Here is a 27,507-nt window from a genome sequence, read left to right as displayed (position 1 = left end):
TACTATTATTCTATAGATGTACCTACTGCATTTTAATTGGCTATTCCTTTAGAGATGAACAACATAGGCCTTGGTTATTAGAGAGTAATTTTTATATTTTCTTTCCATTTCTTAGGGTATTTTGAGACTTTAAAAATACATTTTGTAAAATGGCTTTTAAAAATTTGATGAGCAGTAAATAAGGCAGAGAAAACAAGGTGTGTGTTTGGGTGTGTGTGTGCATGTATGTGTGTGTGAAAAAGCCTTCTTACTCCTCCACTACAAACCTGCTCTCTTCCTTTAAGCCTTCTAAAAGAATTTTCTGATTCTTATTACTACTAATTTTTACATTTTTACCTAGCATAAGTATGAAACACAAGGAAATATGTTTATTTCACCCTTAGATTTTTGTGACTCTTGTTCTAACAATGTATTTGAAGAAAGAACAAAAGTGAAAATGTTATAAAATTTAAAAACTGGTGTTTTGTAGCCCACATAATGACTATTCCTAATTTGAATCTTCTCCACTTGTGTAATACCTTTTACGGAAAATGAATATATACCCTGTTGCATTAAACATCAGTAAAATATCTGTGTCAGATAGACCGGCAATAATGGTGGGGCGGAAAGATAATATTATTTATTATAGACCAGGCATGGCGAAGTGTTTCTATCAGGGCTGCTATCAGCTGCATTGTGTCCCCTCAAAATTTATGTTGAAGCCCTAATGTCCCATGTGACTATATTGGACATAGGGCTTTTAAGGAGGCAATTACGGTTAAACAAAGTCATAAGGGCCCTGATCCAATAGAACTCATGTCCTTAAAAGAAGATGAAGAGATATCAGTGCTCCCTCTCTCTCTCTCTGCCGTGTGACCACACAGCAAGAAGGAGGCTCTCTACAAGCCAGGGAGGGAGTGTCCACCCTGGACAACATGACCATGTTGTCACCCTGCACAATATCTGCATAAAGGCCCAGGTAATAAATATTTTAGACTTATATACATGACAGCATTGCGAGACTCATTCTGGAAAACCTCTCTAAGGAGTTGACAGTTGGTTGAGAAATCAATCACGAGCGGAACCAGTTACCCAAAATTCAAGGTGTTCTTGGCAGAGTACACAGCAAGTGCAAAGGCTTTGAGGTGTGGAAGTGGCGTTCAGCTTGTGGGGGCAGTGAGGTGCTCAGGACAATGATAGGGCCAGTGTGTCTGGTGTAGAGTGTGAGTGAGACAGATGAGATATGGAAGGAGAATGAGTACAGTGAGGTCATGATGAAGACACAGAAAGGAATGTGGATTTTATCATAAGGATTCTGAGAAGATTTTGGAGTGTGTGTATGTATAGGTAACTTTATATTTATTTGGGACATTTTGAAGCCTGAAAGTAACTTGATCTGACTTGTGTTTTTTTTTTCTTTTTCTTTCTTTCTTTTTTTTTTTTTTAATAATTTTGTCTACTAAATGGAAACTGGGAGCTCTGGTAGGAGGCAATTGCAAACCTGAAACACTGATGCTAGAAGGAGTAGGTAGATTTCAGATATTATTTAGATGCTAAATCATCAAGTCTTGTTGATGGATTGCAAGTGGAAGGCAAGGGAAAGAGAGGAATAAAACATTGTGTTTTGATTTCAACAACTATAATAAGGGTGGTGTATTTCAAATGGGAAAAATAGGCAAGGAATAGTGCTTTTTTTTCTGATGAGAAGGCAGTGAAAGTTTATTCTGGACATGTTGTGGAATTAATGAGTAGGCAGTTATATGTACAAGTCCACATGTCAGTAGAGAATGTGGGTTGTAGTGTGGTCAGCAGCATAGAGATGGATGAAAAGCTATGGGACTATATGGGAGCCCCCAAGGAAGGAATGAGCAGAGAAAAGAAAAGGAGGGACTTGTAGAAGCTGAGTGATGAAGGAGGAGCCATCAAAGGGCACCAAGAAGAAGCTGTCAGTGAGTCTGGAAGAACCCTTACAACAGAATAGCATACAATATGAAAGTGAAGAGCAGAGAGGATTTCAAGAAGGAAAAAGAGCCCAATTGCTTTGGATGCTGCTGAGAGGTTATGAAAGATGAGGACAGAGTGGTGATCACTGGATTTGGCAGTGGAGGTTGTTGGTGGACTTGACTAGAGTAGTTTCTCTGAAAGAAGGGGATCAAAGCCTTAATGAGCAGTGTTGAGAAGAGAATGAGTGTATGGATTTGGAGGTGAAGAAGGAAAATAGGATGAACATTGAACTTGTCTGATAAGCCTGAGATCGAAGGTGATCTCTACCACTTAGTAACTGAAAGATCTGGAAAAAAAAGCACGTAATTTCTTTGAATTTCATCTTGCTTCTCTGTAAATTGTAAATAAAATGCCACACATAAGTGGTGTTATGAGGATTAAGTGAGATAACATAAGTATCTTAGTTTATTTGTGCTGCTATAAGAAAATACTGTAGACTGGGCAGTCCACAAAATCAAATTTATTTCCCATAGTTCTGAGGACTGGGAAGTCCAAGACCAGGGAGTTGGCAGATTTTGCATCTGGTGGGGGCTGCTCTTTGATTCCAAGATGGTGCCTTGTTGCTGCATCCTCCAGAGGGGAGAAATGCTGTGTTGAAAGGAATGGAATGTGCAAAAAGGGGCAAACTTCCTCCATCAAGTGCTTTTCTAAGGGCACCTAATCCCATTCATGAAGGTAGAGTCATTATGACTCAATCACTGCCTAAAGGTCAGACCTCTTAATACTATTGCACTGGGGATTAAGTTTCAACATTTTCAACATGAATTCTGGAGGGGATACCATCATTCAAACCATAGCAGTAGGTTAATTACACAATGCACATAATAGGCACTTTACAAGTGTCATTTCCCTTTTCCTCTCATATTCTATTTACCACTCTCCAGGTAATGAATATTTCCAAAGTGCCACAGGTGGCCTTTGCATTTGCCAGAAAACTCTAGCACTGAGTACAAAAACAGCAAACAAAACAAAACAAAACAAAACAAAACCAACCAACAAAAAACAGCCAAACAAAAAAACGACTTTGCTGCTCGAGTTTCCTTATCTGTGCATCATGTGCAATAAGCATCATCATTATTCATCCCTGGGTACCACACACATGGGTGAGTAAGAGGACAGTCACAACACAGTCATAAAAAGTCTTTGGGCTCTATCAAAAAGATCTGATGTAAGGTTTTTCACAACTAAGGCATACATTTGTACAGATTGAGTGACAATAGAACATGTAGAAGCCGAGGATGATGCACTTTTATTCAGTAAAGCAAGACTGGCATTGTCAAGTGGGTCCTGAGAAGTTCTAGGAACCTTGTGGTATGTTGCCATTTAATTGCATTGCACATGGACATAAAATAATTTAATGGCATTGCACATGCAATAGAAAAACAGATTGAGAGAAGCCAGTGAATGGCCTTGCCTGAGTCTTCCACAGGGTTGCTTTTCCAGGAGATTCTATTACATAGCAGACCACATTGGTGCCTACAATGAAAGGAAAATGAGTTATTCCAATAGAAGAACTTGCCAAAGTCAATTTACCTTCTTTTAAGCATGTCTCCTTATTTCTCTTTTTTCCCACTCCTGCACCTGCTACTAAGAAAAAAACATTCTCTTTAAGCTTTATAATTAAAAAATACTTTACTGATTAAAATATTTGTTTATGTAATAACAATAATAATAACTAATTACATCCTGCCTGATGAGTTGTATATCACGTTTCAGCCAAGTAGGACTCGAAGCAGCTGAGCTATTAAATCCTGACAAGTGATAATGGAAAAGACTGCTCAGCCTTAACTATAGTGATGCTACCAGCAGCGCTATAATCATAATTTCCTCTTTCATTAAGGACCATAATTTGCCATTGATTTTTATGTAAAACCCCATTGACTTCGATAGAAATTCCTTACTCATAGTAAAGGGAAAATATGGCCTTTGTTACTTACTTGAATGTTTCTAAAACATTTAAACTTTTTTTCTTTCTTTCTTTCTCTCTCTTTCTTTTTCTTTTTTTTTTTTTTTTTTTTTTTGAGACAGAGTCTCACTCTGTCACCCAGGCTGGAGTGCAGTGGCACGACCTTGGCTCACTGCAACCTCCACCTCCCCTGTTCAAGTGATCCTCCCACCTCAGCCTCCGGAGTAGCTGAGACTACAGGCACCCTCCGCCACGCCCAGCTAATTTTTGTATTTTTGGTAGAGACGAGGTTTCTCCATATTGGCCAAGCTTGTCTTGAACTCCTGACCTCAGGTGATTTGCCTGCCTCAGCCTCCCAAAGTGCTGGGATTATAGGCAGGAGCCACAGTGCCCGGCCTGAACTTTTATTTATTCTTTACAAGAGCACACAGTATGATTGGGGGCCATGCATACACATTTTCGCCCTGTTCTTCACATCTTTTTTTCTGTTAGAAAGTATACATAAAATTCCTGCAATTTTTCTTGAAATGTTTATTACTTTTTGAAATAAGTTTGTATAGAATCATATTCCCAAAATAAATATAGCACAGGAAACATCTGTTTGAAGATAGGCAAGTTCAAGAGAATAATCTTTTCCCACATTTCATGCCACATTTTGCTCGATTTTATTATTGTTTTTGTTTGTGTGTATGTTTGCATGTTTGATAATGTCTGAAGTCTGTTAATTTCTTGAAGATGTTGAAACATGCTAGAAAAGAGGCTAATTCCCTTTTATCCCAACTATCCACTTACCACTCAAGTCACACACCCATCCCCACTCCACCTTCTTGCTCCCCTGCCAGATATAGACTCGGGCACTTACACCCCTTCTATTACCCAGGAACAACCACATTTATTATCAGGCAAGCATAGTGCTACAAATTCCATAATAACCAGCATGTAACCATTTCATGCTTTAGGCCCATTTTCACTTGCCATCAAAGCAGTAGAGCTGGAAAATGGTGAGTTATTCAATCTCTTGTCAGTATTCCTTATTTCTTTCTTTTCTATCTTTTTTTTCCTGGTAAGAGCTTGATGCTGGAGAGAACTGGACCCCTGCCACCTTGCTAAGTAAAAGCGATTGCTTGGACAATCTTCTTTGTCCTTCAGTGGGAGGGAGCACCCTGTCTCTGTCACTTACTGAGCATCATGGAAGAAGGTCCTGGGCATTGTGCTTGGCTGTGGATTCCACCTTTAGGGGTGGAGTTGATTCCAGGCTCATGCAGTCTTGTGGAAAAATGAAACATGATTCCCTGTTGTTTATGATTTTTTTTTTTAAAGCAAAGCGTGCCCAAGCTGTTAGAATTCACTGTGGTTTCAGGAGTATCAATCGTTGTGTGAATAGGGAGTTCCAGTTCCACTACAATCTTACCTGGTAAATGTAGTAACCCAACCACTCTGGGAAAAGTCACTGACTATTACAAGCTGAGGGCTGAGAATCACCATGTCTGCTTATCAAACCAACCCCAAATTTAAGTGCCAAATAATAGCTTATGCTTGCCCACTTGTCCATGGATACCCTGGGGGTTATAGGCAGATCTAGGGTGAATGCAATTGTGTGGCTCTGCTTCAACCTGTAGCTCAAGTTGGAATTGGCTACTTTTATTTTTTAAACTTTCATTGTAAGTTCAGGGGTACATGTGCAGGTTTGCTATATAGGTAAACTGTGTGTTGCAGGAGTTTGAGATACAAATTATTTTGCCACCCAGTTAATAAGCATAGTACCCAATAGGTAGTTTTTCAATCCTCAACCTCCTCCCACCCTACACCCTCAGGTAGGCTCTGGTGTCTGTTGTTCCCTTCTTTGTGTCCATATGTTTTGAATGTTTAGCTTCCAATTACAAGTGAGAACATGTGATATTTGGTTTTCTGCGCTGACATTAGTTTTCTTAGGATAATGGCTTCCAGTTCCATCCATGTTGCTGCAATGGACATGATCTCATTTTTTTATGGTGCATATGTACCATATTTTCTTTATCCAGTCTACCATTGATGGGCATTTAGGTTGAGTCCATGTCTTTGCTATTGCTAATAGTGCTGCAATTAACATATGCGTGCATATGTCTTTATGGTAGAATAATTTATATTTCTTCAGTCCAATGACCTCCCAACTGAGCTATCTCAGCTTACTGTGAATAATTTATATTCCTTTGGGTATATACCCAATAATGGAATTGCTGGGTCAAATGGCAATTCTGTTTTAAGTTATTTGATAAATTGCCTAACTTCTTTCCAGAATGGCTGAACTAGTTTACATTCCCACCAGCAATGCACAAGCATTGCATTTTCTCCACAACCTCACCAGTATCTGTTGTTTTTTGACTTTTTAGTAATAGTCATTCTGACGGGTGTAAGATGTTATCTCACTGTGGTTTTTGATTTGCATTTTTCTGATTAGTGATATTGAGCATTTTTTCATATGCTTGTTGGCTGCATGTATGTCTTCTTTTGAAAAGTGTCTGTTCATGTCCTTTGCCCACTTTTTTTTTTTTTTTTTTTTGAGACGGAGTCTCGCTCTGTCACCCAGCCTGGAGTGCAGTGGCGCGATCTCTGCTCACTGCAAGCTCCGCCTCCCGGGTTCACGCCATTCTCCTGCCTCAGCCTCCCGAGTAGCTGGGACTACAGGCGCCCGCCACCACGCCCGGCTAATTTTTTTTTTTGTATTTTTAGTAGAGACGGGGTTTCACCACGTTAGCCAGGATGGTCTCGATCTCCTGACCTCGTGATCCGCCCGCCTCGGCCTCCCAAAGTGCTGGGATTACAGGCGTGAGCCACCGCGCCCGGCCCTTTGCCCACTTTTTAATGGGTTTGTTTGTTTTTTGCTTAACTTGTTTCAGTTTCTTATAGATTCTGGATGCTAGATCTTTGTTAATGTACAACTTGCAAATATTTTCTCCCATTCTGTAGGTTGTCTGTTTACTCTGTTGATAGTTTCTCTTGCTGTGCAGAAGCTCTTTAGTTTAACTGGATCTCATTTGCCAATTTTTGTTTTTGTTGCAATTGCTTTTGGCATCTTTGTCATGAAGTCTTTATCGTGTCCTATATCCAGAATGGTACTAGGTTATCTTCTGGAATTTGTATAGCTTTTGGTTTTAGATTTAAGTTTTTAATGTATCTCGAATTAATTTTTGTAGGTGGTGTAAAGAAGAGGTCTACTTTCAATCTTCTGCATATGGCTAGTCAATTATCCAAGTACCATTTATTGAATAGGGAATCCTTTCATCTTTGCTTATTTTTGCTGATTTTGTCAAATTTCAGATGGTTGTAGGTGTGTGACACTTATTTTTGGGATCTCCATTCTGTCCACGTTGGTCTATGTGTCTTTTTTTGTACCAGTTCCATGTTGTTTTGTTATTGTAGCCTTGTAGTATAGTATGAAGTCAGGTAACATAATGCCCCCAGCTTTGTTCTTGTCTAGGATTGCCTTGCTAGGCAAGCTCTTTTTTGGCTCCATATAAATTTTAAAGTAGTTTTTTTCTAGTTTATGAAGAATTGGCAGTTTTATAGGAATAGCATTTAATCTAAATTGCTTTGGGCAGTATGGCCATTTTGATAATATTGATTCTTCCTATCCATGAGCATGAAATGTTCTTTCATTTGTTTGTGTCATCCCTGATTTCTTTGAGCAGTGTCTTGTAATTCTCACTGTAGAGGTCTTTCATCTCTTTGATTAGCTGCATTCCTAGGTATTTTTTCTTTCTGTGGCTATTGTGAATGAGACTGCATTCTTGATTTGGCTCTCAGTTTGAATATTTTTGGTGTATAGAAATGCTACTGATTTTCGTATATTGATATGTATCCTGAAATTTTGTTGAAGTTGTGTATCAGATCAAGGAGCTTTTGGCAGAGACTATGGGATTTTTGGCATAGTATATCAACCACAAACAGGGATAGTTTGACTTCCTGTCTTCCTACTTGGCTGCCTTTTATTTCTTTCTTTTGCCTGAATGATCTAGCCAGAACGTCCAGTACTATGTTGAATAGGTGTGGTGATAGAGGGCACTCTTGTCTTGTTCTGGTTTTCAAAGGGACTGCCTCCAGCTTTTGTCTATTCAGTATGATGTTAGTTGTGGGTTTGTCATAGACGGCTCTTCTTATTTGGAAGTGTGTTCCTTCAATGCCTAATTTTTTGAGGGCTTTTACCAACAAGGGATGTTGAATTTTATCAGAGGTCTGTTGTGTATCTATTGGGATAATAATGTGGTTTTTGCTTTTAGTTCTATTTATGTGGTGAATAAGATTTATTGATTTACATATGTTGGACCAACTTTGTATCTCAGGGATAAAGCCTACTTGATCATGGTGGATTAGCTTTTTGATGTGTTGCTGGATTTGGTATACTAGTATTTTGTTGAGGATTTATGCAGCTATGTTCATCAAGGATATTGGCCTGAAGTTTCCTTTTGTTGTCGTGTCTCTGCCAGATTTTGATATCAGGTTGATGCTTGCCTCATAGAATGAGTTAGGGAGCAGTTCTTCCTCCTCAATATTTTGGATTAGTTACACTAGGAATAGTTCCAACTCTTCCCTATATGTCTGGTAGAATTTTGCTATGAATCCATCTGGTCCTGAAATTTTACTAGTAGGCTATTTTTACTGATTCAATTTTGAAACCCATTATTGGTCTATTCAAGAATTCAGTCTTTTCCTGATTAAATCTTGGGAGGTTGTATGTTTCCAGGAACTTAGTCGTTTCTTCTAGGATCTCTAACTTGAGTGCACAGAGGTGTTTGTAATAGGCTCTGACAGTTTTTTTATTTCTGTGGGGTCAGTGGTAACATCTCCTTTGTCATTTCTGATTGTGTTTATTTGTATCTTCACGCTCTCTCTTTTAAATTAGTCTAGCTAGTGGTCTATCTATCTTATTAATTCTTTCAAAGAGCCAGCTCCTGGTTTAATTGATCTTTCATATGTTTTTTCATGTTTCAATTTCTTTTAGTTCAGCTCTGATTTTGGCTATTTCTTGTCTTCTGCTAGCTTTTGGGTTATTTTATTCTTGTTTCTCTAGTTCCTCTAGATGTGATGTTAGATTATTAATTTCAGATCTTTCCGACTTTTAGATGTGACCATATAGTGCTATAAACTTCCCTCTTAGCACTGCTTCGGCTATATTACAGAGATTCTAGCATGTTGTATCTTTTTTTTTCTTATTAGTTTTAAAGGATTTCGTGATTTCTGCCTTAATTTCATTATTTATCTAGAAGTCACTCAGGAGCATGTTGTTTAATTGTATGGTTTTGAGTGATTTTCTTTTTTTTCTTTTATATATATATTTATTATACTTTAAGTTCTATGGTACATGTGCACAACATGCAGGTTTGTTACATATGTATACATGTGCCATGTTGGTGTGCTGCACCCATTAACTCGTCATTTACATTGGGTATATCTCCTAATGCTATCCCTCCCCCCTCTCCCCCCCCACAACAGGCCCCAGTGTGTGTCCAAGTGTTCTCATTGTTCAATTCCCACCTATAAGTGAGAACATGCGGTTTTTGGTTTTTTGTCTTTGCAATAGTTTGCTGAGAATGATGGTTTCCAGCTTCATCCATGTCCCTATAAAGGACATGAACTCATCATTTTTTATGGCTGCATACTATTCCATGGTGTATATGTGCCACATTTTCTTAATCCAGTCTATCGTTGATGGACATTTGGGTTGGTTCCAAGTCTTTGCTATTGTGAGTAATGCCACAGTAGACATACGTGTGCATGTGTCTTTATAGCAGCATGATTTATAATCCTTTGGGTATATACCCAGTAATGGGATGGCTGGGTCAAATGGTATTTCTAGTTCTAGATCCCTGAGGAATTGCCACACTGTCTTCCACAATGGTTGTGGCAGCCTCGCTGCCACCTTGCAGTTGGATCTCAGACTGCTGTGTTAGCAATGAGCGAGGCTCTGTGGGCGTGGGACCCTCCGAGCCAGGCACGGGATGTAATCTCCTGGTGTGCCGTTTGCTAAGACCATTGGAAAAGCACAGTATTAGGTTGGGAGTGACCCAATTTTCCAGGTGCTGTCTGTCACAGCTTTGCTTGGCTATGAAAGGGAATTCCCTGACCCCTTGCACTTCCTGGGTGAGGTGATACCTCTCCCTGCTTCGGCTCATGGTCTGTGCACTGCACCCACTGTCCTGCACCCACTGTCTGACAAGCCCCAGCGAGATGAACCTGGTACCTCAGTTGGAAATGCAGAAATCACCCATCTTCTGCGTCGCTCACGCTGGGAGCTGTAGACTGGAGCTGTTCCTATTCAGCCATCTTGGAACCGCTGGTTTAGAGTGATTTTCTTAGCATTGATTTCTGTTTGTATTGCACTTTGGTCTGAGGGTGTGGTTGGTACAATTTTTTAAAATATTTGTTGAGGGTTGTTTTTTGCCCAATTCTGTTGTCTACTTCAGAGTATGTGCCATGTGCAGATGAGAAGAATGTATACTCTGTTGTTTTTGGGTGGAGAGTTCTGTAGATGTCTATTAGGTTCATTTCCTCAAGTGTTGAGTTAAGGTCCCAAATATCTTTGTAGTTTTCTGCCTCAATGATCTGTCTAATACTGTCAGGGGGAGCTAAAGTCTCCCACTATTATTGTGTGGTTATCTAAATGTCTTCATAGATCTCTAAGAACTTGCTGTATGTATCTAGGTATTCCTGTGTTGAGTGTGTATATATTTAAGATAGTTAGGTTTTCTTGATGAATTGAGCCCTTTATCATCATGTACTTCCCTTCTTTGTCTTTTTTGATCTTTGTTAATTTAAAGTCCATGTTGTCTGAAATTAGAATAGCAACACCTGCTTTTCCTTTTTTTCCATTTGCTTGGTAGACTTTTCTCCACCCCTTTATTTTGAGCTTATGGGTGTCATTGTATGTGAGATGGGTCTCTTGAAGACAGCATACCACTGGGTTTTGCTTCTTTATCCAACTTTCCATTCTGTGCCTTAAATTGGGGCATTTAGCCCATTTACACCAAAGGTTAGTATTGATATGTGTGTATGTGTTACTGACATCATGATATTAGCTGGTTATTATGAGACTTATTTGTGTGGTTGCTTTATAGTGTCACTGATTTATATACTTGTGTATGTTTGTAGTGACTGGTAACAGTCTTTCCTTTCCATATTTAGCACTCTTTTCAGGACCTCTTGTAAGGCAGCTCTGATGGTAATGAATTCCTTTAGCATTTGCTTATCTGAAAAGGATCTTATTTCTTCTTTGCTTGTAAAGCTTAGTTTGGCCAGATATGAAATTCTTAGCTGAAAATTCTTTCTTTAAGAATGCTGAATATAGGCCCCCAATCTCTTCTGGCTTGTAGGATTTATGCTGACAGGTCTGCTGTCAGCCTGATGTGGTTACCTTTGTAGGTGACCTGCCCCTTGTCTCTAGCTGCTTTTAACACTTTTTTTTTTTATTAAGATGATGGAGAATCTGATGACTATATCAGATTCTTCTACGTCAGATGGTCTTATTGTATAGTATTTTGCAGGGGTTCTCTACATTTCCTGAATTTGAATGTTGGCTTTTCTAGCAAGATTGGAGAAATTTTCATGATGATATCCTGAAATATGTTTTCCAAGTTTCTTCATTTCTTTTTCTGTCTCACAGGCATGCCAATGAGTTGTAGATTGTGTGTTTTTACATAATCCCTTATTTCTCAAAGGTTTGGTTCATTCTTCTTTGTTGTTTTTTTTATTTTTCTCTGACTGAGTTATTTCAGAGAGCCAGTCTTCAAGCTTTGAGATTCTTTGCTCAGCTTGGTCAATTCTGCTGTTAATACTTGCAATTGCATTTTGAAATTCTTGTAGAGTTTTTCAGCTCTATCAGATCAGTTTGGCTCTTTCTTACAACAGCCATTTCATCTATCACCTCTTGTATTGTTTTATTGTAATTCTCAGATTCCTTGGATTGGATTTCAACTTTCTCCTGTATGTTGATCATCTTCCTTCATGTCCATATTCTGAATTCTATTTCTGTCATTTTAGCCATCTCATCCTGGTTAGGAACCATTGATGAGGAACTTGTGTGATTGTTTAGGGGTAAGAAGACACTTTGGCTTTTTGAGTTGCCAGAATTCTTGTGCTTGTTCTTTCTCATCTTTGTGAGCTGATGTTCCTTCAATATTTGAAGTTGGCGACACTTGCATTTTATTTTCTTTTATCCTATTAAACATCCTTGAGGGCTTGATCACTATATAAATTGGGTTCAATAGCCTGGCTTTATTTCTGGAGGATTTTAGGGGGCCAAGGCTCAGCTCAGAACTGCTGAACTACATGCTGTAACTCTGAGTGGCTGGTACAGGGCCCCGGATTTATTCTGTGGCCCCTGGAGGTTAGAAACCTGTGTGCTAGAGGTTGATCTGACTGCTGATCATAACACTCTGATGGGGGCCTCAGTCATAGTGCTTTATAGGGTGGTGGCAGTAGGATCCATTCTCTATTGCACATGCCAACAGCAGCTGCAGTGCTGCAGAATGCATGCTCATTGGCATGCATGCTCCAGAGAGGTGATGAGGGTATTCCCAGAGGTGGTGGCAGCACAATGCAGTGGAGCAGGGAGCCAGGGGTGGCAGGAAGCCCCACTGACATCAGTACATGCATTCAAGATGGCAGCAGTGTTAGCAAGAGGGCTGGCAGAGTGCTGGTGACATGGAACTGTGTGTGCCCTCTGTGCCTGGCTTCACAAGGGTAACAGCTGTCTCTGGGGGTGGGGGCAGATTTGCTTGTCTTCCGTCCTACTTTTCCATACAGGCCGTGTCTACTCAGGGCAGAGGTGCTGGTGGGCAAGGGGCTAGCGGTTTCCATGCCTGTGAACCCCTCCAATAGCAATGGCCAGGTGGAAGGGTTGGGGTTGGGAGGGGCATTGGAAGGGGAATTTGGGAGGGTTGGAGGTGTGGGGTGCACTCAGGCCAGCAGCTGTGGCATGATGGGGTGCATGGGCACATGTGTGCTGCTGGGAAAGGGAGACAAAGTCCACCTGTGAGAACTGCCTGCAGCAAAGTAATGTCAAGGTGGCCATGGGTGAGGCAGGCAAAGTGGTTCTGGGGAGGCTGTGGTGGGGGGAGGGTGTAGTGGGGGGAGGGTGTGGTGGGCTGGTGCGTGTCATCAGGTGCATGCTACTAGAGCTCTCTGCTGGTCAAGTAAAGTCACCAGAGCAGTAGCTATGATGTGGGCTCCTAGGAGGCCCCCTACCTGGGCATCCAAGGCTACACTGCAAGCAGGCACTGCCAGACTGCTCTCACAGACCCCTGCACAACTAAAGAGGCCAGTGGACTCAGGGGTGCTTAGGTCGAACTGACCTCCTCTCATAGGCAATACCACCCTGCAGTGTTCAAGTCCAACAGCTTCCCTAGGGCTGAAGTCTAGGGAAGAAAGGTGAGCCTTGGGATACAGACATCCCCAGTAGTACTCCACTACAGACAGTCTTGCACCAACCTCACTGGGCTCCACACTGGTTGGAGTTTTTCTCCCATCACTTCTCTAAGCAGCTCTCCTCACCAGCCCAGGGGGCCATAGTATCTCCTGCTGGCAGGATTCCAGAGGCCTGTGGCCCGAGCAGGTTACTCTCCTTGCTTTCTCAACTCACCCATTGCCCAGGAGTCCTTGGGGGCTAGGAACAAATCCCAGTGTATTATAGCCCCATGCAGAGTTCCCAGCTTCCTCCCACTTTAGCTTGGCATCTGTGTCTTCACTCTGTCCACTCTCAATGCCTTCCCTCCGAAGATCTGCTAGGAGTGTACCAGTCTTCCCAGTGTCCCAGTCCCTTGGTGGCAGATGTTCCTCCTAGCTGCATCTGTTTGGCCACTTGCCTCTTACCTCCAGAACTGGCTCCTTTAGAGAGTTGAGCCCACATCTGCTTCACCTGTGTTTATTCTGGGCCCAGGTTGAAGGGATACAGATGCTCTGGGGATGCTCTTATTATGGTGATATCAGAGGCAAAGGAATGCAACACCAATTCTTGCTCCCAAGCATCTGGCAAGTGTCTTTTTGTGTGTCATATCTGGTAATAACTTGTTTATCAAAACAAGATGTGTGGTTTATTCTGAAGTTAAGGTGCAGGAGAGAAGTGTGTCTCTTCCTTTGAGGTGGAGAAGGGGAGAGGAGTAATTATTTGTGAACAATAAGAATAAAAACAGATTTTTTCTAGATGTTTACATTTCCATTTTATACATTGGTACATCCAGAAAGGAGGGTTTCAATAGAATAAATTTTGGAGGGAATATTTTGAATTGTGGAAATGGGGTGGTAAGGAAAAATGAAAATCAAGGTTTCAAAGTGGTAATTAAGTGAACACCATGGAAAACGTTCTTACATTGATTTAATTGTTTCTTTCTTTCTCATCTAATGTCTTAATAATATTTGTTGATGAGGTAAAGCATTTTAGGCATTACTGCTGGGGTCCAGACAGGCTAGATGCATGCAAAAAATTAGAATTAGAATCTCTGAGTGAAACAGTTCTATCTCATTTTATGTAATGTGTTATCAAAAAGGGCAGCAGAGCAGATATTGATTTTTACAGAATAAAAAGTCATTTGTACAAAAATATAACTGATTTTCCTATAACCAATCTTAATTTTCATCTCAAGCCATATTCCCATCTGATGGAAGGTAAGATGTTTGGTTTTCCTCTTATACTTGCAGTTAAACTCAGTCAAATTTAGAAATTTTTTTTTATTTCAATTTTAAACTAAAACGAAATCAAGAGTTTTGCTTTCCTCTTTCTTCCCTTTGATTATAATTCTCAGTCCTGGGGCAATGACCTGATGTTGTAGTGTCAATGGACAGAGGGACCCTCCCTGTGCTGGCATCTGTTGAGATGTTCAAACCATCTGTTGGGCCCTTTACGTCATCTGAGTTTGGAATTCAAGTGTACGACATTGGTCTGCAGACAAATTCTTCCATCTTAACTCTGAGAATCTTTATTTTGGCACAGCTCATTTCTATAAACTCATGCAATACAAGAGAAATACAAAGCAAGAAAAACATTCTGCAAACCTCAGACTCCTGTTGGGCTGGGCTGGCACTCTGTGAGGATGCGCTCTTCATGGGCATTTCTACGCAGCTGCTCCCGCTGCTCCCCTCTGCTGTCCCCCATGACCCCAGAAGGGCAACAAGAAATATAGATCTCTGCTCACAGGTCCCCAACTTATCTTGGCTTTAAATCATTCCTCCCCAGGGACTCAAGATAGAAGGCAGGGCGCAAGACACTTGGTCCAGTGACTAAGGCCCCTTCTCATCCAGCTCTTTTTCCTTTCAAGTTTAGATGATCTTTATTAAGTAGGATATGGAGGCAGGGAAAACAGTGTTACCTTATTATTATTTTAAATAATTCTGTTCTTACCCAGGGATTTACCAAAGGATTGGTTTGACCTTTAAAAGCAAGAATTTTACATTTTTCTTCTCTATTATGACTTGCCCCTATGGTAATGAGCTACCCTAAGGAAAGATGATCACAAGGCAAAAAGGAAGAGAGAGAAAAACATGCCAGTTAATATAGTACCATATCAACCCATCTTAGCACTTTTAGGAGATGAGAAAAATAATATTTCGACAATAATGGTTTACAGCAGTAAGACTCTGTTGTTTTCAAGTATTTTCACATCATCTCATTTAATTCTCACAATGGCTCTCTGGGGCTGGGCTCGTTTGCAGATGTGGAAGTGTGGTTATATTTTCATTTAATATGCTGTGTCTCCTGGGACTGTTGCCTTAGTAGGGTTAGGAAACACAAGTATACATGCAGCTGAAGTTTCCTTGGAGAAAATCCTGCACCTTTTTAAATATATTTTTTTCTTAATTTTAAATTTGAAATTGTTAGATAGCATTGTACTTTTCTTGAGGCTTTGCCAGGTGTACAGAAAGATATAGATGCAGATATTTAGCTTTGCTCAGAAAACTTCAAGGAATCAACACAAAAGGCTACGTAAGTTCACAAGAATACTATTCTTTCTTCTCTACTTTGTGTTTGCTCACGATATTAGCTTATACAGTGGGGTGCTCCAGCTGAGCTTAAACCTAGATTCAGAGCTGTTGGTCAGCTGACATATTGGCCCAGGGCTCCACAGCTCCATTTTGCCTGAGTGGATATAGGATAAAGAAGGTACTTTTATCCTACAGCACTTAGGAAACTTCTCAGAAGGAAGCTTCTACGAAAGAAGCTTTATAAGAGCTGGAGGATAGAAGTAGGAGAGACAAGAAAATGGAATAGGATGAAGCAGTAAGATGAAAGGGATTAATTACAAGGTGCTGTGTCTATTACCCAGTCCTGCCCTTTTGACTAGTTCTGAGCCTTAGAGAAAGAGAGCTGTAATTAAAAAATGGAAGGAGCTCTTGTCAGGAGGGACTTTATGAGATTCTGCTCCAGGTCTTAGGTGATAAAATATACAGAATGAGGAGAGGGTGTTCTCTCAGTATCTGCCTGTAGCAGCCTGGCTTTATCTTAGACAACACTCAGAAGATGCAATTGTGAGCACAGCTTAATAGTTTTCATGAAAGTCCATCCTGGGTTCAGCCTCTTGCATAGTTATAGAGGCTGAAAAGGCTGTGAGGAAAAATGGGAAGAAAAGCTCATCATAGTTTCACAGAAAGGGAAGCAAATCATTTTCTTTTCTTAAAAACTGAGTGGATCATTTGAGGTCAGGACTTCGAGACCAGCCTGGTCAACATGGTGAAACCCTGTCTCTACTAAAAGTCCAAAAAATAGCCAGGCATGGTGGTGAGCGCCTGTAATCCCAGCTACTCAGTAGGCTGAGGCAGGAGAATCACTTGAACTCACGAGGCGGAGGTGGCAGTGAGCCGATATTGCACCACTGCACTCCATCCTGGGCAACAGAGCGAGAGTCTGTCTCAAAACAAAACAAAACAAAACAAAAAACTGGTGTTCAAATCCTGTCCCCACAGTATATTAACCATATGACCTTAGTCGTTAGCCATGTGATCACTTTCCATGACTCAATTAATAGTCATTTCTAAATTGTAATAAGGTAACTTCAGCAAGATGACTGACTAGAGGTGTCCAACGCACATTCCCTCCACAAAAAGTGACCAAAACAATGAATAAACAACTACATTTTGACTAGAGTAACTAAAGGAGAGTGCTAGAGTACACCAAGAGAATGGAAGAAAGTCTTTGGAGCACAGAAACTCAGGATGGCTCTCCTGGTACCAGAGTTGCCACTATGCACCAACAGTCAAATTGTAGCAGTGCCCCACTCCCCAAGGGCCTGAGCCTCTGGAACACTCTTTCTTTCCTGGAGCCTTGCCCGTGTTGTGCCCAGATTTCCAGAATTAAAGTCACAGCTACAGCCCGGCCCTCTGGGCCTGAGCTACTGACAAGTGCCTCAGAGTCACAGTCTTCAGACTTGTAGGGGGGCTGTCTCCACTCATGCCTCAGAGAGTTAGCCTGTGCTGACATCAAAGGTGCCACAGTAGTTCAACGAGACACTGAGCCCGGATCCAAAGCCACTCTGAGCACCTGTGCCCTGAAACACAGTACTGCTGTGGCTGCCTGTAGCCTGTGTCAGACCCAACACAAAGAGGGATCCCTTCAGCTGTGTATTCCTACTGTGCGGAAAATGAGAACAGGAGGATTCTTAAAGCCCTTGCTACCAAGAACCCTAAGAACCTACCCTGCCACCAATACTGCCATAAACTCCTGCAGCCTAGACCACTGAGTCATTCAGAAATTGGAAATTTGGAAATTGAGCAACATGCTTCTGAACAACCAACGGGTTGAATACAAAGTTATAGTTAGATAGGAGGAATAATGTCTAGCCTTCTATAGCACTGTATGATGAGTATAGTCAAAAATAATATACTATATAGTTTCAAATAGCTGGGAGAAGGATATTGAATATTCTCAACATAAAGAAATGATAAGTGTTTAAGATGATCTATGTGCTAATTATCGTGATCTGATCACTGTATGTATTGAAACATCACTATGTATGCCATAAATATGTATTAATTAAAAATAAAAATATATTGAGATAAGCAACAATAAAAACACAACGTATTGAAAACTATGGAATGCAGTAAAAGCAGTTCTGAAAGGGATGTTTATAGCAATAAATGCTATAAAATTTGGAATATTTCCTTTTTAATGTATTTATAATCCATTATATTATAATGTATTATATTATATATTAATATATAATTATTATGTGTTAGTATATTAATTACATATTAATATAATTGTATATTAACTAATTATATATTATCGATCTATTATATATTATCTTACAATAAATATATAATACATTGAAGATGAAATATCCCAAGTAGATAGAATAACAGTGCATCTCAAGGGACTAAAATAAACCAAACTAAATACAAAGTTAGCAGAAGGAAGAATATAATGAAGATCGGAACATAAATAAATCAAATAGAGAACTAAAAAACATAGAAAAAAATCAATAAAACCTATAGTTTGCGATTTGAAAAATTAAAAAAAATCTACAAACCCCTAGCTAAAATAATCAAGAAAGAGAAAAGATTCAAATAAGTAAAATCAGAAATGAAAGTGGAAACATTACAAAGGATGCCCCAGAAATAAAAATTATTGTAAGAAACTATTATGAGAAATTCTATGCTAACAAATTGGATAACATAGAGGAAATAAATTATCAGAAAAATATAATTATTATAGCAAGATTGAGTCATTAATAAATAGAAAGCATGACCAAATGAATAACAAATAAATAAATTGGAGGAGTAATTATAAACCTCCCACCAAAGAAAACCCAGGAATAGATAGCTTCATGGCTGAATTCTACCAATCACTCAAAGAGTTATTACCAATACCTCTTAAACTCTTTTAGAAATTGGGAAATAGGGAATACTTCCAAACACATTTTATGAGGCCAGCATTGCCTTGATACCTAAACCAGACAAAACAACACAAGAAAACTACAGGCCAATATCTCTGATGACATTGGCAGAAAAATTCTCAAAAATATTAGCAAATCAAATTCAATAATACATCAAAAAGATTATATATCATGACCAAGTAGGATTTATTACTGATGTGCAGGCCTGGTTTCCTATATGCCAATCAATCAGTGTGACACATTACATTAAAAGAAAGAAAGATAAAAACCATATGATTATCTTAATTAATGCAGAAAAAGCATTTGACAAAGTTCAGCATTCTTTCTTGAAAAAAATCCCTAACAGTTTATGTGTAGAAGGAAAGTTCCGTATAATATAAGCGATTTATGAAAAACCTACAGCTAGCATAATCAACAGGGAACAACTGAAAACTTTTTCACTAAAACCTAGTACAAGGCAAGGGTGCCTACTTTCAACCGTTCTATTCAACAAAATACTGGAAGTGCCAGAAAGAGCAATTAGACCAGAAAAAGAAAAAAAAAAAAGGCATCCAATTCAGAAAGGAAGTAAAATTATCTCTGTTTGTAAATGACATGATCCTATATGTAGAATCCCCAACCCCTAAAGATTTTATTTAAAAAACCTGTTAGAACTAGTGAATGAATTAAGTAAAGTTAAAGGATGCAAAATCAATATACAAAAAAATTAGTAGCATTTCTATACACAAATAATGAGCTAGCTAAAAGCGAAATCAAGAAAAGTATTCATTTATAACACAATAAAAAACTTAAATGCTTGGGAATAAATTTAACCTAGGAAGTGATAGATTTTTATACTGAAAACTATGAAACATTGATAAAAGAAATTGAAACAGATACAAATAAATGGAAAGATATTTTCATGGATGGAAATAAGGTTGTTAAAATGTGCATTCTACTCAAAGCAGTATACAGAATTAATGCATTTAATTTGTTGATCACTTTGGATATTATGGACATTTAATTCCAATGGCGTACTTCACAGAAATGTAAAAACAATTCTAAATTTATACAGAACCATTAAACAAACCAAAATAGTGAAAGCAATACTGACAAAGAAAAACAAAGTTGGAGGAAACACGTTTCTAATATATCAGAAAATGCAATGCTATAGTAATCAAAACAATATTGTCCTGGTATACAAACAGAAATATAGAGTAATGAAATATATTAGAAAGCCCAGAAATGAATTCAAACATATATGCTCTACTACTTTTCAGCAGGGTCACCAAGAGGACACAATGCAGAAAGTATAGTCTCTTCAATAATTTATGTTGGTAAAACTGGATTTCCATATGGAAAAAAATGAAATTGGCCACTTATCTTACACCCTAGACAAAAGTGAACTCAAAAGGGATAGAAGACCTAAATGTATGACCTGAAATCATAAAACTCCTAGAAAATACCACAGGAGAAAAGCTCCTTGACATTGGCCTTGGCAACAATTTTTCGAATATCACACCCAACCTCAGACTACAAAGACAAAATAAATAAATGGGACTACATGAAACTCAAAAGCAAAGCAAACAATTAACAAAATGAAAAGGCAACCCACAGACTGGGAAAAGGTTATTTTCAAATCACATACTTAATAATGTGTTAATGTTCAAAATTTGTAAGAAACTCCTAACAACTCAATAAAAGACAAATGACCCAATTTAAAAATGGGCAAACAGCTTGAACAAACATTTCTCTAAATAAAACATAAAAATGGCCAACAGATGTATGAAAAGGTGATCAACATCCTAATTATATGAGAAATGCAAATTAAAACCACTATGAGATATCACCTTACACCTGTTAAGACGACCATTATAAAAAAGACAAGATTGGTATAACCATTACAGAAAATAGTATGAAGGTTCATACAAAAATTAAAAATAGAACTACCCTATGACCTAGCCACCTCTTTTCTGGGTATATATCCAAAGGAAATAAGATCACCACCTAGTAAAGATATCTGCACTCCCGAGTTCACTGCAGCATTATTCAGAATTATCCAAGGTAGGAAATTAATCTAAGTGCCTGTTCATGGATGAATAGATAAGAAAAATGTGATGCGCGCGTGCACACACACACACACACACACACACACACACACACACACACGAATATTATTCAACCTTAAAAAAGAAGATCCTGCCATTTGCCACAACATAGATGGACCTGGAGGACATTATGCTAAGTGAAATAAGCCAGACACAGAGAGACAAATATTGCATTATCCCACTTATATGTGGACCTTTCTTATAAGGTCAAATATACAGACATAGAGAATAAAATAGTGGTTATTGTGGGCAGCAGGGAGTTTGGGGTGGGAAGGAAATGGGAAGTCAAAGCTATAAAGTAACTGGTACATGGGATGAACAAGTCTAAAGATCTAAATGAGGACTATAGTTAATTAAATTGGATTGTATTAGACATTTTTGTTAACTAAGTGAATTTTAGCTGCTCTTGTCACACAAAAAAATAACTATGTGAGATGACAAATACGTTAACTAGCTTCACTATAATTACTATTTTACCATCTGTATGTATCCCATAAGACCATGTTGTAGGCCAGGCATGGTGGCTTATGCCTGTAATCCCAGCACTTTGGGAGACCGAGGCAGGCAGATCACCTGAGGTCGGGAGTTTGAGATCAGCCTGACCAACATGGAGAAACCCCGTCTCTACTAAAAATATAAAAACTTAACCTGGCATGGAGGTGCCTGCCTGTAATTCCAGCTACTTGGGAGGCTGAGGCAGGAGAATCGCTTGAACCTGGGAGGCGGAGATTGCAGTGAGCCAAGACTGTGCCATTGCACTCCAGCCTGGGCAACAAGAGTGAAACTCCATCTCGAAAAAAAAAAAATCATGTTGTAGACCTCAAATATACACAATAAACTTTATTTTTTTAAATGGTGGTAAGAACAACTGCCTCATTGTTTAGTAATGGGTAAATACAGGAAATAAACCAATTGTGAGTTTAGGGAAAATATGGCATCATATTGCTGTGGGTATAAGGAGTTGGAACAATTTCCTTGCTTCCTTCCTTTCTTTATTCCTTCTTTACTTATTAAGAGTTATCATCTTCCACAATTTTTTTGATAAAATAAGATTGTTTTATTGTTTTAATTGACCCAAGATGCCCCCTCTTCAAATATTACTTATATTTCTCGATTTTATTTCTCTATTTTAAAAATAAACTTTTTAGTTTGGAATACCTTTAGATTTACAGAAAAGGTGCAATGATTGTGAAGAGAATTTCCCAATGCCCTTTACCCAGTTTCCGTTACAGTTAATGTCTTTCTTAATCATGGCACTTTTCTCAAAACTAAGAGACTAACGTTGGTACACTGCTATTAGTTAAAGTAGAGACTCTATTTGGATTCCACCAGTTTTCCACTAGTGCCATTTTTCTTTTCTAGGCTATCATATCACATCTGGTTATTTCTATTTTAAAAGAAAAATATCTTCAGAAAATATAAATCTTCAGAAAAATAAAAACAAACTCTGATATCAATTTATTTATAACACAATGATTTTCATAAATTAGGCAATTAAAATGACAAGAAATTAGAAAGTTTTGATTCTAAATACCATTAATACAACTGTATGCTATGTGTGTAATGTCTGAATTGCCTTTTATATTTCTAAAATATTGGATAAAATAAGCAGAGCAAGCCTAGAAAATATACTTGTTTATTCAGCCAGGATTTTGTAAGGTAACCTTCAGGAGAACTATGGTGTGCATTATAAATGCTATTGATTATGTAGAATCATTTCAGTCTTCAAATTTCACCTTAATTGGGATAAATGTTATGTTTTTCTTTTAATTTATCTAACTACACGAGTGCTAAAAATAATATATACCTTTTAATATTAGATCACAATTTGGCTTTAATTTCATTTTTGGTACTTCAATACTGGGTGACATTGGTAAAGTTACTTAACTTCCTTTTGCTCAAATTTGCTCATATAAAAATTAACAGATTGATATAGATGGTCTCTAAGACTCAATTAATTCTAGAAATCCCCTGGATAGGTAAAGTCTGTGGTCCAGTGGGGTTAAATAATGCATCTAGGTAACTCAGCGAGTAAGTGGCCAACTCCGAGACAAAATAAGGACTTAGGACTGCAAGGCCAGTGTGTTTTCTAACCTATGGAGTCCTCCTTTGTGAAATACTCTAGGAATAAGAAACATACACGTAGCTCATTAGAGATGGAGAAACACATTTACTTGAAACATCAAAATGAGCTCTTGATTACTTGCTCTATTGCAGCAATTTTGCTTCATTTTCTCCAAGTTTTGAACTATTCTAATGGTTTTATTGTTGATAATGTTATTTCTATGGCTTCTTTTATTCCGAAAAAGCAAGCAAACTTCCATGAAACTAAAATACTTTTGGTCATTTGTGGCCTACAAGAAGACACCATATGACTACCTTTCTGGAAGGGGAAATTGAATACTGGAGAAAGTTAAAAGTGTGGACACCATCACCCAAGAGACCACTGCTTTGCCACTGATGAGACAGCAAGTTTCTAAGTTTACTCCTGTGTAATTGCTAATACCTCTCTGCTGAGAATAGTTGTCTGGTCTCAGCACTCTAGTTGCAAAGCATTGCATGGTTAACTGCTTCTTATTTTCTCCCTGAAAGTAACATATGCAATAGTGAGGCACTCCTATTACTGACAAAACAAGAAACTAGCTGTGTTTTCAAATGCCCGTGGTCTTGACTCTCATTTTTCACAGAAGCAAATGAAGATCTAAATTCTGAGGTCTGTGGGGGATGCACTTGGGTTTCATTAGGGCTGATGTACAGAGGCATCCGTGCAATCTGTCTTTCTTATAAAGATGTGCAGTCCATCACAGGGCAATGGCACTAATGAGCCTTCCAAACAATCAGGATCATACTTTTTAATAAGGATTGGAAAATAAGACCTGCAGTTTATTGCCTGTCAGAGAGGAAGAGGAATGTGAAAGATATACAAAGTCTTGCCTCTTGTAAATTGGTACTTGCCTTTCTAAATGACATTTTTGCTAGCAAAGTATAGAAAGATGCCTTAACAGGTACTGCAGAGAGCTGTATGGTCTGTTGGTTTGAAGCAAGCAATCATAAAAAATCTGAACTTGGGGTGGGATAAAGTGGGGTCAGGAGAAAGTGAAAACTTCTGTTGTTTTTTTCTTTTTGCAGACTCCTTTATTGCCATATGAAACTATAATTTTGACTGCGAGAATGCTGCCAACATTTCAGGCATTCTGTAGAATCTGCCCACTATTTACTGGAATGAACCAGAGCCAACTTAACCCGATAATTAATTGTTTATCAACAGACTGGAGCTTGATAAATACAGAGGTAAGGGGATACCCAGAAGTTAAGGGGCCATTTGTCCAGTTGAAAAATAGCAGATCAGAGGGAACCACATTGCCAGTATCCAATTTCATCCTCATTATGAAGACAAGTTTTGATCTTAGCTTAAAAAATGCTTTGGGCAAACTGTGCCAGAGAAATGTGATTTGGATGCCTAACATCTCATATAGTGGGCATGAGTTGTTCAATCTGACAAATGGAGAAGAATATTAAAAGAAGCAAACACAGAGTCAAATTCCTTTAGAAATCAGGAACTAGCATTATGTCCATTTACTGATAATCAAAATACAATTTTTGTAGCACAAAAAGTCCCTGAATGCTTCAGGGTAACTCTAACCAGTCCCAATTACTGATGTGCATTACACTTTAAGATGAGTTCCAGGGTTAGGAGTAAAAAGTTGGTATGTTTTTATCTTCTATGTCGGGAAACATGAAACAAAAAAATGTAGTATTTTGAGTAGGTTAAATATAAAATGCTTTTTACAATGAAATATTAAGCTAACCATCTCTTGTTTCTTTTCATCTGAGCATGATTTTAAAAAAGGATAATGTGATTATATTTTTGTATAGGAAGGAGTTGAATTTCTCAATAATCTTATGCTCAGCTTGATTGCTCTATTGATAAGAAAGGAGGACTTGCGAATGTATATTTTATGAGTAATGCATTTATTAAGCACAGACTGTATATAATGCATTAGGTTTTATGTGAATTGCATTGGATTTGTCTTTCTTTTAGAGCATATTAAAATATTTAAAATACTTTACTGCCTCCATTATAACCCCTTTGTAGCTGGGGCGTTACTCCATGCTAATAGTGCTTTGGAATCTTTGATCAAGTTTTAAGATGCTGTGCAAGGGGAAAAAAGGTCACTATGGCATGCACAATCAATAATCAATGTTTCTAGTCTCCTTTTTCTATTTTTTTTCACCTTGAACAATGCTTTTTTTTCCTTGTGATCTTCTAGTCATTCAAGTTCACTGAGAGATACGTGAAGAAAGTAGAATGATTAGAAATTAAGAGTGGAGGAAATAAACAGACCTAAAAATAACTTGTAGAGGTAAAGTCAAATGTCTGACAGACAAAAGTAGTATCAAGCTTGATAGGGTGACATGTTCCCTGACAACGTGAAGCACCCTCTTGATTGTTCTTTGCTGAGCACAAACAAACTCCTACAGGCAACTGGAGTTGGCTTCCACAGCCAGCCTTAAAAAGGGGACCATTCTGGAAATTAAGCACCAGCCACCTGTTTTTCCTTAATAATTGCCTGCATATCAGCTAATATATTAGCTCTAATTTTGTTTTAAGTTTATTCCTAAGGATAAACCCTTTGGAGTTTTTCAGACTTTCATAAACTTCTAATTAAAATTTCCTGTATGTTTTCAAATCTGGCACCGCATTTGTCAGTTTTAGCATTAAGCTGACTACGCGGCTTTATTATCTGCAGCCTGAATAAGCCATATCCTTTAATCTAAATGGAATAATATGATTCATCCTTCCAATAAAAATTCTCAACTGTTTGGAGGTTTATCAAGGTATAGAGAAGAGTATTAGAGCCTTCGTTTAGATTACGTTTGCGTAACTAGAATGTGCAAAGCTTCCCTGATTTTTTTCCTGGCTTTTCTATTTATGAGAAGCATATTGCATATGAAGAAAGTTTAAAACAATTTAAAACAATCCAAATTACACTACAAATTTGGGTCAAGACTCCCAGCATCATCTCTTTGCTGAATTAAGTGATGTTGATGTCATCTTAGAATTACAATTTTCTGAATGATCTGACCCGAAGGTTTTGAAACATCACAAAATATCACATTACCCCAATATGATGTCTGTCATATACAATGTAATGTTGAGAAAGAGATGTCTAGAAAACACTGGTTCTCATTGCCAGACCCTGAGTCATTTCATTTGCCTGCCTCTCTTCTCTTCTCCCCTTTATTGCAGATTTTGAACAAGGTTGACATTGTGTCTTCCTGTGCACAGAAAGATTTGATTGCCAGGGGAGACACGTCACTGTGTCTCCATAAAAGAAAATATGCCAGCGGTTTCCATTACCATTTCCATATCAATGGCTTTTATCTGAATTCTTCTAATAATTGCCACTGTGGTAGAATATCAGACTGTTTATAGGTCTGCCTATTATGAGGACATTTTGAATGTTTTAAATTCCATGGGGGCCCAAACTGCCTGTTCTACTTACCATTATACAGCCATTGGAGGCATAGTTACTGGCACATGTATGCACTTAAGAAGTGTTTGTGGAAATGTATGAATGAATGAATTATGTAGCTGTTCTTTGCCATATTTACTCAATCAGGGTAATTGTATGGAGTAGACATCTCTGTTTCAGTTGCTGTGACTGCACCACAAACCTAAAGCTTAGTGATTTAAAACATCATGTATTTTGCTTACATCACAAAAACTGGCATTATGGAGAGGGCTCTGTGAGGATATTTTATTTCTTTTTCACTCATTATGGCTGAGGGAGTTCATGGTTGAGTGCAAGAATCTTCTGAAAACTTCTGACTTACCTATCTAGAGGTTTGACTCAAATGGCTGAGAGCTAGAACAACTGGAGATCCCTGGGCATTTCTATCTCAAAGTGGTCTCTGCTGCACCAAAACTTCATCATAGCTAGACTTCTTACAAAGTGGTTCAGAACTTCAAAGTTGTATTTCAAGAAAGAGATGGAAGCTGAATTGTATTTTGTAGCTTTGCCTTGACAGTTATCACATCATTTAAATTCTGTACAATATTACACATAACATCATTTTAGCTCTGTACAGCATTTAAACGCTATACTCTGTTGATGGAGGCAGTTACAAAAGTTCATGCAAGATAAAGCAGAAGACACAGAGATCCCACTTCTCAGTGGAGGAGCATGACATTACATGGCAAGCAGGGCCACATATGAATGAGCAATCTTTGGAAAAATGCAATCTGTTATAATTCTCAACCTCATGTTATTATTTTACTTGGAGATCATACAAGGATTCTTAGAATTCCACAGATTCCTCCTTTTATTCTAGAAATGGAAAAGCAGTAAAAGCTTAAGTGAATAATAATTTTATTTTCACAAGACAATTTTGGATACTAGCCAATGTGAATTTCTCATTTTATGTTCCTAGGGAGATGCAAGATCATTTACATTTTATTAAAACCTTCAAATTTTAATTTTTGATAAATTTTAGCTTTTAGAAGAATGGATAAAATGGAATAAAAGCATTCATATTCTATTTTATTATTATCTAAAGAACATATTATATAAGAACATGAAATATAATAAATATCTGAAGAACATAACAATTTGATGGCAAACTTTGAAATCATTTCCTGCTATATTATTAATCAAGTTCTCATCCAATCCTT

The 27,507-nt window shown here is 38.2% G+C and overlaps 1 long non-coding RNA gene across 1 annotated transcript in view; it reads left to right on the top strand.

The window, feature by feature from the left end:
* The first annotated feature begins 893 nt into the window (after window positions 1-893).
* LOC129528317 (uncharacterized) overlaps window positions 894-27,507 on the top strand; it is a 37,920-nt gene continuing 11,306 nt past the window's right edge. The window contains exons 1-2 of the long non-coding RNA XR_008673558.2: window positions 894-958; window positions 23,961-24,122. This is a non-coding gene — a long non-coding RNA (uncharacterized lncRNA). The remainder of the gene's footprint in view (window positions 959-23,960; window positions 24,123-27,507) is intronic.

This window comes from Gorilla gorilla, chromosome 1 (assembly GCF_029281585.2).
Source record: "Gorilla gorilla gorilla isolate KB3781 chromosome 1, NHGRI_mGorGor1-v2.1_pri, whole genome shotgun sequence".
NCBI lineage: Eukaryota > Metazoa > Chordata > Mammalia > Primates > Hominidae > Gorilla > Gorilla gorilla.
The sequence above is the reverse complement of the archived record's forward strand: the minus strand, read 5'-3'. Positions and strand labels throughout refer to the sequence as shown.